The 12,459-nt window shown below is 34.8% G+C and overlaps 1 protein-coding gene across 1 annotated transcript in view; it reads left to right on the top strand.

The window, feature by feature from the left end:
• The first annotated feature begins 570 nt into the window (after window positions 1-570).
• NAALADL2 (N-acetylated alpha-linked acidic dipeptidase like 2) overlaps window positions 571-12,459 on the top strand; it is a 1,087,900-nt gene continuing 1,076,011 nt past the window's right edge. The window contains exon 1 of the mRNA XM_059391522.1: window positions 571-681. The gene's annotated coding sequence lies outside the window, so the exon portion shown is untranslated. The remainder of the gene's footprint in view (window positions 682-12,459) is intronic.

The following is a 12,459-nucleotide window of genomic DNA, read 5'->3' as shown; positions in this document are numbered from 1 at the left end:
GAGTGCTGTGAAGTGTGTAAACCTGGTGATTCACAGACCTGTACCCCTGGGGATAAAAATATATGTTTATAAAAAGTAAAAAATTAAAAAAAAATAAAATATATGCACAGAAAAAAAAAAAAACCTACAGTGTAGTTGTCTCACCTGTGAGAATGACCGAATCAATAACACAAGAAAGTTATTGGTGAGGATGTAAGGAAAGGGGAACTTCTTGCCCTGTTGGTGTGAATGCCAATTGGCACAGCCACTCTGGGAAACAGTATGGAGGCTCCTCAAATAGTTAAAAAGAGGACCACCCTACTTAGTAATTACACTACTAAGTATTTACCTAAAGAAAGCAAACATACTAATTCAAAGGGATACATGCATCCGATGTTTATAGCAGCATAATCTATAATAGCCAAATTATGGAAACAGCTCAAATGTCTATCGACTGCTTACAAGATTGAATCCTTAAGGGGTAATGGCAATGGCAGGTTTTTTTTTTTTTTTTTTTCTCAGATTCCAGTTTAACAGTTATTACAGGATAAATATGCAGGTTTCTTGTTTGCCTCTTCAGATCCATTCTCCTCTCCGCATGCTCTGTATCCTAAGAGACTGAGCTTAAGGAACTGCATCATCTGCTCACTAGCCTTCTCGCTCTGCTGGGTTCAGCCAGTGGAAAAGGGAAGCAAGAATTTGGTGAGTATTAAGAGAGCACTCAGGATGTTTATCATTAACCCTTATGGGGCTATATTTGACAGATGAAAGCAAACTCTTCTACCTATGGCCACTCTCTTGTCATGTGGTCCCATTTCAACAGCCCTCACTCTTTTTTTTTAAATTTATTTTTATTTTCAGCATAACAGTATTCATTATTTTTGTACCACACCCAGTGCTCCATGCAATCTGTGCCCTCTATAATACCCACCATCTCGTACCCTGACCTCCCACCACCCTCCCCTTCAAAACCCTCAGATTGTTTTTCAGAGTCCATAGTCTCTCATGGTTGACCTCCCCTTCCAATTTCCCCCAACTCCCTTCTCCTCTCTAACTCCCCTTGTCCTCCATGCTAATTGTTATGCTCCACAAATAAGTGAAACCATATGATAATTGACTCTCTCTGCTTGACTTATTTCACTCAGCATAATCTCTTCCAGTCCCGTCCATGTTGCTACAAAAGTTGGGTATTCGTCCTTTCTGATGGAGGCATAATACTCCATAGTGTATATGGACCACATCTTCCTTATCCATTCATCCGTTGAAGGGCATTTTGGTTCTTTCCAGTTTGGCGACCGTGGCCATTGCTGCTATAAACATTGGGGTACAGATGGCCCTTCTTTTCACTACATCTGTATCTTTGGGGTAAATACTCAGGAGTGCAATGGCAGTGTCATAGGGAAGTTCTATTTTTAATTTCTTGAGGTATCTCCACACTGTTCTCCAAAGAGGCTGCACCAACTTGCATTCCCACCAACAGTGTAAGAGGGTTCCCCTTTCTCCACATCCCCTCCAGCTCTCACTCTTAATTATGTTCCAATAACACTGCCCCTCTCCTTGCCCCCTTTAAAGCCCAAGGGCTTCCTATTGTCATTAGTCCTTGTGATGCTTCACTGTTGCTTCCCTTATGCTACCCTTACCTCTCTCTAATGCATCCTCTGTTCACTTCTGGGACTTTGCTTGCAACCATTGGTAATCAGTTTTTCTTCTTGAGACAGAATTTTGAATGTAAGAATCTGAATATACAGGCTACAACAAGCCTTTGCATTAAAAAAAAAAAATGCCTTTTCTAGGCCATTAGAAGTGTAATATGTAGCTATGTTTCTAGAATCCTTTCTAATTTTATTTTCAAATGTATATAATAATGTTTTAACTATTTTCAAAAAGATTAAGAGGAAACTTTATTTAAATGATGTTTATGAATTTAGTCAAATACCTCTCCTTAGTATTTTTTTGTTATCTTTTTTGACTGACAGAATGTAATTTTCACTGAATAAGGTTAACTTATTCAGTGTTAATATATGCATTTTTTTTCTTACAGGATCTTAAGATACTCTGATTGTGTTCATTTTTACATTGGAAAGTTATTTATATTCATTAGATATAGAAAACCAAGTCACCAAGATAGAGTGATTTATTCAAAATCATAATATTTGTTAAACATTTGTAGTCTGGTTTTTAATGTCAGTTTGGAAAGGTCTTTATTCTCATTTTATTACCATATACTGCATCTCTGATGATGTGAGGGAATGCTATATCAATAATTTCATGTATAATGTCAAGAGTTAATTTTTGGATGTTTTTTATTCTGTCTGCATTCATAATAGAAATTCATCTGAAATAAGTCATTAAGAAAACACTGTACTTTTTCAACAAACAGGAAGGATATATTTTTGCCTTATTAAAACTAGGAAAGTGTATTCATTTTTGGAGTAAGGGCTATAATATCCTATATTAAATAAAAAGCCATTGACCTAGAGACCTTTTTATAAACATAATTAGTTTATCTTAAAAGAATTATTATGTTTGAGCCTGTAATTCTTCTAGGTTATTAATAGGAAAGCATTATTTAGAACTGTCAGGAAAATCAATATTGAAACACTTACATACAGGGTAAAAATGGTACCATTATTGATGGTTATTTGATAGGGAAAAGTGTAGCCTCTGCATGTATAGAGGACTCATTTTCAATTAACTATGCTTAAATAGGAAGACTCCGCTTCATTAAGGTCTTTGGCACCTAAATTGTTCATTTGTTTGTGGTTGGAACATAATCTATAATTATTTTATGAGGTAAATCTTGGCCTTGCCCATAGTTATTTCCTTAGGTGGCATCTCTTCAGGATGGGTTTAGATTAAAAGTCTTTAATATCAACCCCAGAGTCCACTTACTTGGTTTTTCATCAATAATATAGAATGTTATATTCCACTCTTAGAAAATATTGCTGAATTCATAACTACCCAATTTCTGTGAGTAAGTTACTTAATATTATATGGTAATTATTTGAAGGATATGCAGTTTAATTCTTTTGGCTTATTGGTGCTGATTCGAACTTTTTTCTTAACTAACACCCTGGAGAGAGAGAACATTTTCTACTTAGTAGCTCTTCACTGTGGTGACTTAGAGCGAGAAGGAACCCCACATGGACAGGACATATCTAAAGGGTGGGAACATGTGGAGTTCCTGCAAGGAGCCCCGACGTCTTTCGGTAATACTTGTATTTCCTCTCCCCCAAGGTGAGACCTGAAGACATAGTGACACATTGGGCTATTGCTCAATCTCAGAAAAAGCCTGTTTCCTTATCTCTACTGTAGAAATAAAAATAAGACAAAATTAGGGATACTTTGAAGATTAAAAAAGTTAATTTATCATAAGCTTCTATATTATAAGCTTCGAGTATCTTCTATAGGGTAAACACAGTATATGCTCTCAGTTGGGATTATTTTATAGCTAATATCTTAAACTTCAGCTCAGATAAAGCTATGTTCTTAGAAACACTTTTACTGAACTCCTTGGTCTTAGCTTGAAATGAAGAGTATAAGCAGGATAAAATTTCCTTCTGTTATTATAAAAAAGTTATTGAGGAGATCATCAAAATTAGTTTCTCCTTTATGAGGACTCACAGGAGAAATTTTGAACAACTTTATCACACTCCCTTTCCTTATGAATCAGAAAACTTAAATCATAATTTAACCTTTTCTAGATGACTCATGGTTATTAATAATACCAATTCATTGCAGAAATGGGGTTGTGTCCTGAGGTCTATTGAGTTGCAAAGAAATATGTGGAGATGCAATGGGGGAGGGGGAGTTGGGAGGTAGGAAAAGAATAAATGAAACAAGATGCGATCAGGAGGGAGACAAACCAAAAGAGACTCTTAATGTCACAAAACAAACTGAGGGGGCTGGAGAGAGGGTTATAGGGAGAGGGTGGTGGGGTTACGGACACTGGGGAGGGTATGTGCTGTGGTGAGTGCGGTGATGTATATAAACCTGGCAATTCACGGACCTGTACCCCCTGGGGCTAATAATACATTATATGTTTATAAAAAAATAAAAAAAAAAGAAATATTTGTCCCAGTAGTGTTGAGTGAGGCAAGATAACCAGACTAGACTTAACAAAAACATTCCTGTTATAAAACTTGGAAATAGATTGCTTTCCTACAAACCATCTCATTGTATAAAAACTGAGTCAAAATCCTAATTTTAAAAGGTGTGCAGAAATTCCTTTCATGAAAAATTTAGGTTGACTGTATTTTTATTACATTATAATTATTTGCTGTGGTGCTTATTTAGGGCATTGTGTAGGGCCATGTTGGGTATTCTCTGTGCTATTACAGTTGGGCAATATATAGAAGGCAGTAAGTAGATAGTATCCCTTGAAATTGTTCCAGGCACAATCTTCATAATCTTTTAAGTGGATCTGCATGTATTATGTACTTATATCTCTATGTTTTACATAGACTATATTCATATAATAAAGCAAGAGATTTTTTTTGTAAAGCTATATTGCTATCACATTAGGTGCTTTTCTATAGCAAATTTTAATATTAAATAACAAAAATGCCTTACAAATATTTTGTCTAAATTAATATTGTTTAACTATATATTACATTGCCCTTAACTAACAAACATACCTTGAAAAAATGAGAATTGAATGTCTATCTAAATAGCCTATTATGGGAAAAAGACCACGCTTTCCCATTGAAGTTACATTGAACTTTTTAACAGTGAGTAAAGTACAAATAAGATGAAATGGATCTAAGTCTTTATATTGTTTTCCCGAACATATATATTTTTCCAGTTATGCAAATAATGGTAAAAAGTAATAGAGACCTTTGTTTACAATATTTACCATGTTGGCCAGATGCATTTCAGCTAACCTCAGTGAAATGTGACAAAAAATACACCATTACTGAGAAAATACTGTAAAATCAAAGATAGTCGTCATAATGGAATGGAAAAATACATGTAAAATCTAAATTAAAATGATTAATAAAATGGCACTACTTCTTCATATCTCTTAAATATTTTATTACCCCCCCAAACTCAGTCTTGCATTACATATTCCTACGACCACTTGACATAATGAGTATAAGAGCACTGAATTGTGGCTAAGCAAATAGTCTCACATTGACTCTAACACTTCATCAATACATAAATCATGAACTATGAGAATCTTTTAATGGAGTTTTAGAAGCATAGTCTCATACCAATAAGCAATTAAGGATTTTTAATGACTACTTTCAAATATTAACATCAATTGATATGAACATAAATATTTCATTCTTAGACATTGTATTAATATAAAGTGCCTTTTTTGGTGGCATCGGTTAAATATTGTATGTGTTTTTAAATGTTTATATGTATATGTTATACATGCTATCCATTTAGTGTGTCACAGTGGGCAGTTTAATGATCTGAATGTTTAGTTTCTGGTATTTGGGTTGCATGATAATTCTGTTTGGTGCTCTTATCTTTGGCAGGTGCTGTGCTGTTGCTGTATTGTCTCGTAATTTAAGGGGAATATTGATTTACTATCTCCCTGAGTTGAGTGTATTTGGCATTATATATGCCAAATGATGCAAATTTTTTCAGCTCTTCAAGTTATTTGATAGATCACTGGAGCCAACAAAGTCCCCTAGGTCTTCATTCTGTCTTTCAGAGCTTAAGACCGAGGAATTTATAACGTGCCAAACAACTTGTACCATAGCAGAATGTTCAGTTGCTGAGCCACAAGGCTGGCTTGCTTGTTTTCATTTTGTAAATATCAGTACCAGTTTTCATTTCAGGTAGACTCTAAACTCAGTCTTGTGGGAATTGTGTCCATGTTTTGAACATTTATGCACTAATTCTCAGTAGACTTGGAAGAAAGAGGAAATTAAAATTAGCTGATACACAAATTGAGGGAAGGGTATTTTCCTTGGAATTATGACCCTTATGTAGAGATTTTTGGCTAATAGTAAGAAAATAAAAGAGACTGATAGTCCTATGGTTATGGAAGGAAAATCCTGGATTTCCAGTGCATAAGGATCTCATTAGGCATGGGGTCACGTACCTAGATTCTGGGCCTTGCTCTGTATCAAGTTATTGACTGAATTGAGGGAAGATTGCTCCTTTAGGACTCAATTTCTTTCTGTATGATGTAGCCCTCATTCATGAATTTGGGGCAGAAAATGTCTATGTTTTCTTTGGGCTCTAATAGTCTCTATAAGCAACACTGTGCAAGGAATTTAAATGTCTTTACTAAACTCCCTTGGGATTAGATGAGAAGGTATAGTAATCATTTTCTGGATTTCTGCATATATTCTTATTTCATAGATAGCAAATTAACTTTTTAAAAAACTAAATATTTTACTGAAGCACAACATCCATAAAGTATGCCAATTAAAAATGTTAAAGATTGAGGAATTTTCTTTTCAGGATAAAGATTATACCATGAATTCTCTACCTGTCAGAAGGTAGAATATTATTACTCTATAAATCACCAAAGGTAGCAATTTATCCTGATTTTTAACAACATAGATTAGATACACCTTTTATTGAACTTTATTAAAATGAAAAAGGAATGATACTGTATATGCCTTTTTTGTGTCTAAATTTTTTGTTCAAAATTGTTACTGAGATTCACTTATATTTCTCCTGGATCAGTAGTCCATTTGTTTTCATTATTACATATTCCATTGGAAAAACTGTGTCAATTTATGTTGTTTACAGCTTTTTGATTGTTTCTATGAATATTAATGTGGTGGGTATTTATACTCATGTCTTTTAGTTAATATTATGATGAATTTTGGTGGGAAATATATACATAGAGTGTTAGGCTATACAATATGTGTATTTTCAAATTTAGTAGAAATCAGGAGGTTTTCCAAAATGGATGTTAAATTTTACATACCTGGCAATGATATATCATGCTTCCCATCACAACATTTCCTTATAAACACTTGGTATTGTCAGTCTTTAATGTTAGCCATTCTGGTGGGTGAGAGTGTTTTTTTGTTATTGTTATTGTTGTTCAGGATAGCTAATGAGATAGATCAACCTTTCCTATGTTTATTGGGCATCTTTTGAAATTTAACTTTTGAGTCCAGAAAGGCAAACTTTATCAACGGATTTGCAGTGTAATAATCCATTGTTGGAAAGTTTATATTCCTTCAAGTTAGCTACCAAAAAAAGTTTTGCTGCTCTTAACCTAAAAAGCTATGAAATTGTGGAAATCCCTACCCCAGCCATATGGTAGCATTGGCAGATGATGATACAACTTTTTCAGAAATATCTCAGTTCAAGGCAGCCCCTTCCATCTGGGAAGAGCCCAAATTGTTATAAAACGCCTTCTTAACTGATTCAAAATCTACCTTTTCATAATTTGGTCTGATAACCCAAATACTGTTTTTTGAACAATGCAGGGTATATTGATACTCTTTCCTATCAGTTGAACCTTCACATATTTGAACAGAGCTATCCCTCTTGTGCTCTCTAGAGTCTGTGTCTGAAGGCTGAACCTTGTTCTCAGAACCATTTCCCATTTGTCTTGCTTTCTAGATCATTCATTCACTCTTCTATACATATTTCTATAGAGATACTTGAATTTGTCATTGACTTTCCAAATCTGTGGTAATAAAAGTTACATTTACTTTTCTATAGATCATCCTAAAATATTGAATCCTGAACCCACCATGATCTATAAGCTGTTGTTAATGTTCAAGTTTAAATAAGTATTATAATGGAAAGCAGCTCTACTGTCACATGAAAAAAATATTCTATAGAAATGAGTTATGTTCAGAGCCAAGGACATAGTCCATTTTTATAATAATATAGCATGTGGATAATCAAAGTGGTCATTGAAAGCACATGTATGGGTGTTTGCAATCCTATCCACTTTGCATTAGTAGGATATGAATTTTAGGCAAATGATCTTATTTTATATATATCTTCCTTAAAAAGCTGGTTTTCTATGTTGAACATGACAAAAATATGAAGTTAACTAAAAGTATTTGTACATTGGGGCATAATATATGCAACCCAGCTCTAATGTCAGGTATTGTTACTTTTATTTGTTGAACTCCTCCTGTGGCATATTCTGGTCTTTATATATTATTTCAATTAATCTTCACAGTGCAATTATTGCAGTTTTACAGGAGAAAGTAGATGTCAGTATCTTGCTCAGTATCATAGTACAAATCTTCAGTGAAGTAAAGTTTGAAACCAGGTTTGTGAAATTCAAATGTCCATGTTCCTTCATGCAAATTTTGCTCCTTTGCATATGCACATATCTCTGTTTTAGCTTCCTGGAGAGGCTCCATCAATTACCACAGATTGGATGGTTTAGAACAACAGAACTTTACTCTCTCACAGTTGAGAAGCTAGAAGTCCAAAACTGGGTTGTTGGCAGAGAAGATTCCCACTGGAGCCTCTGAAGGAGAATCTGTTCAATGCCTGTCTTATACTCTCTTGGTTGCTGGCAATCGTTGGCATTCTTGGTTTGTAGATGCATCACTCTAATCTTTGTCTTCACATGAAATGCTTTCTGTGTCCAAATTTCTCTTATAATGCTACTAGTCATTGGATTTAGGGCCGCCCTGAACCAATATGACTTTGACTTAACTTGATTACATCTGTGGAGACCCTTCTTCAAATAAGGTCATATTCATAGTTATTGGGAGTTGGGACTTCAAAATATCTTTTGAGAAGACACAGTTCAATTTACAGCATGTTTATATAAAGGAAAATACACAATATACCCTGATTTTTATTTGGATATAATTAGCATGTAACAGCAAAATAGCATATAGGTATCAGATACTTTTATTAAGTCAAACAAAGATTTTGATAATTAACATTCTCATTAAACTGTGTCTACACAGTAATCATAGATGTACTATGATTGCCAATATTAAGAGCATGTACACAAATGATTTTCAACTATTTGCAAGCACTAAAAGTGAAATAAAAGTATTAAGTGTTTATAATTATTCAATTGTTATTTCTGAAACAACTACAGTATATTCTCTAATTTAAAGATAACTATACTCCAGTATAAAATTTATTATTTTTAAGAAAGTCAATGTCTTAACAAGACAGTAAACAACATGTGTTGGAGAGGGTGTGGAGAAAGGGGAACCCTCTTACACTGTTGGTGGGAATGCAAGTTGGTGCAGCCACTTTGGAAAACAGTGTGGAGATTCCTTAAGAAATTAAAAATAGAGCTTCCCTATGACCCTGCAATTGCACTACTGGGTATTTACCCCAAAGACACAGATGTAGTGAAAAGAAGGGCCATCTGTACCCCAGTGTTCATAACAGCAATAGCCACAGTCACCAAACTGTGGAAAGAGCCAAGATGCCCTTCAACAGATGAATGGATAAAGAAGATATGGTCCATATATACAATGTAGTATTATGCCTCCATCAGAAAGGATGAATACCCAACTTTTATATCAACATGGATGGGACTGGAGGAGACTATGATGAGTGAAATAAGTCAAGCAGAGAGAGTCAATTATCATATGGTTTCACTTATTTGTGGAGCATAAGGAATAACACAGAGGACATAGGGAGATGGAGAGGAGAATTGAGTTGGGAGAAATTGGAGGGGGAGACAAACCATGAGAGACTGTGGACTCTGAGAACAAACTGAGGGTTTTAGAGGGGAGGGGGTGGGAGGGTTGGGTAAGCCTGCTGGTGGGTATTAAGGAGAGCATGTATTGCATGGAGCACTGGGTGTGGTGCATAAGCAATGAATTCTGGAACACTGAAAAGAAATAAAATGAAAAAAAAATATTGAAATTTTAAAAAGTCAATGTCTTTATAGATAATTTCCTTTGAAGGGTAGCTTAAAATTTATGGTTTCCAGTTGTCACTAAATGATTTTATTTGAGTGTAATATTTGCTTTCTTTAAATCGATGTGGAAATAACCTTTGAAAGCACAAATATGCATTTATGGATACAACTCTGGCACAGCAGAGCTTTGGCCATCATTTCTCTTCTTTTATAAAAATACTTGATTGTGATAAAAAGTATATAACTAGAATTGATCATCTTAATGATTTTTAAGTGTATAGTTGTGTTAAATATATTCACATATAACAGATCTCTTAAACTTTATTTTGCAATCCTGGAACTATACTCAGTGAACAACAGCACCTGATTTCTCCCTACCCTCAGTCCTTGGCAACCATTATTCTACTTTTTATTTCTATGAGTTTGACTAATTTAAATTCTTCATATAAGTGGAATTGGCAGGATTTGCATTTTTGTGATTGGCTTACTTTATTAGTGTAATGACTTCAAGGTACATTGATGTTATAGCCCGTGACAGAACTTCCTTACTGTTTAAGCCTTAATAGTATTCCGTGGTTTATATGTACCCCATTTTCTATTTTACATTTATCTGTCAGTGGATATGGATTGCTTCCATCTAACTGTTGTGAGTAGTGCTGCTATGAATACAGAGGTGCATATATTTATGAATTATCTGATTTGTGTATACATTATTCAAGTAATAATATAAGGATATTCTAAACTTAGTGATGAAGGTAAACAAGAGACAACTGTGATTCCCATATTCTCAGTGCTTACAACAGTGCATTTCATTGTTTACTTTTTTTCTCCCACATTGGATAATAAGCTAACCTTTGGTTCTCTACCCTCCAGCCTTGGAACATAGCCATTTAAGTAGAGTAAAAAACTTAAAAGGAGAACAGGGCTGCAAATGCCAACAAAAATCTGTTTACTCAAAGGCACTTTGTCAAAAGATGTGCAAAACATTTTACTGGTTCTATCGATGTTCAGCATGTTTATTGAGAGCCTACGATGTGTCAGACTCTATTCTTTAAGAATAGAACAGTGAGTAAATCAGGAAAAAGTCCCTGCCCTTCTGGAGCTTATGTATTTTTGTGAGACACATGAGTGTCTTTGATGGTGGTGTCATGGTGACGCCTCTGAGTATTATACGTTAGGGAGAAATACTTGTTAAGAAGAAAAGAGTTGATAAAAATAGGAAGTGTTAGAGGGCATCATTTTACATAAGGTAGCTGAGAGGCCTTACTGAGGTGATTTTTGGTAAATGTTTGATAGTGAAGGGGTGAATCATGAGGTTATCTAAGAGCATTTCAGGTAGTAAGAACATCAAGAATAAGGTCCCTGTGGTTAGACCAAGTGACAATGTCACTGTCACTCAAATAGAGGGGTGGGAAGACAGGGGGAACAAATAAAGTCAGAGGGAGCAAAGGATTTGTAGGTCAGTATAAAAACTCTGGTTTGTACTCTTATTGAAATGGAAAACTATTGTGGACTTGTGAGCAGAGTGGTGACATGTTCTGACATAGGCTTTCAAATAATCACTGTGGCTGCTAGATTGATTAGAGCCGCCTTAAAGGATGGCCACTCTCCATTAATGGGGTGTGAGTATGTGTGTGTGAGTGTGTGTATACAATTTTTTTATGAAAATAAAGGAGTCATTTTGGCATACTGGAATTAGGCCAACAAAATACTTCTTGCTGAAGGAATTTCAACATAGATCACTAAATAGATCTTACAAGCCTACTTTATGGAATTATTCAAGGTGTTGGGGCTAATACGTAATAGCATATTCTTCCTTCAAGAACTACAATTTGATTGTGATACAAATTCAATTTCTAAATTAATAATAATAAATTTTTCGTAGTAAGAATAAATACTATGGCGACGTGGAAGAAGAAACATTTGATTTAGACTGTGGTATTCTCGGATAGCTTCATGGTTGATGATATATTCAACTTGGGCCTTGAAAGAATAATAGAAAATTGACAGGTTAAAAAGGTAGAGAAACAGGCATTCCAAACCAAGACACAAAAATGCTTTGTTACTGTAGGTACTGAAAATATACAAATACTGTGATATTTGTTCTTAGTTTTGAGGGAAAATGTCCCTCCTAACTGTGAGGGAAAAAGTCCCACATTTACCTAATCACCCTCCCAATTTTCCATCCCCCCCCCCATATATTGGTGATCTTTGTATTTTTTTTTTATTTTTTATTTTTTATGATCTTTGTATTTTTTAAAGAATTTCCAACATAATACTGAAAGTATTTATTGAATGCTAGCTTTTTGTGTAAAAATTCAAAAATTCACTCTGGGCCCAGAGTAGGTGTAGGGGAAGCAAATAACTGGGTTGATGAAGGGAAGGCTGTATTTTTTACACTATCATTTTTCTCCCCTTCTAATTCTTCTCTCTCCCCGACTGTTTCTGCTGTTTTGTCTGACTCCTCTCACTCCAGAGTCTGCTGTAATCTGGGTGTAATTTTAAGTTCATGTTACTTATATCTATAACTGGCATTTTTTTTTTAATTTTTTATTTTTTATAAACATATATTTTTATCCCCAGGGGTACAGGTCTGTGAATCACCAGGTTTACACACTTCACAGCAATCACCAAAGCACATACCCTCCCCAATGTCCATAATCCCACCCCCTTCTCCCAAACCCCCTCCCCCCAGC

The sequence above is a fragment of the Mustela nigripes genome, chromosome 2 (assembly GCF_022355385.1).
Source record: "Mustela nigripes isolate SB6536 chromosome 2, MUSNIG.SB6536, whole genome shotgun sequence".
Taxonomy (NCBI): domain Eukaryota; kingdom Metazoa; phylum Chordata; class Mammalia; order Carnivora; family Mustelidae; genus Mustela; species Mustela nigripes.
This window is presented reverse-complemented; position numbering and strand designations above follow the sequence as displayed.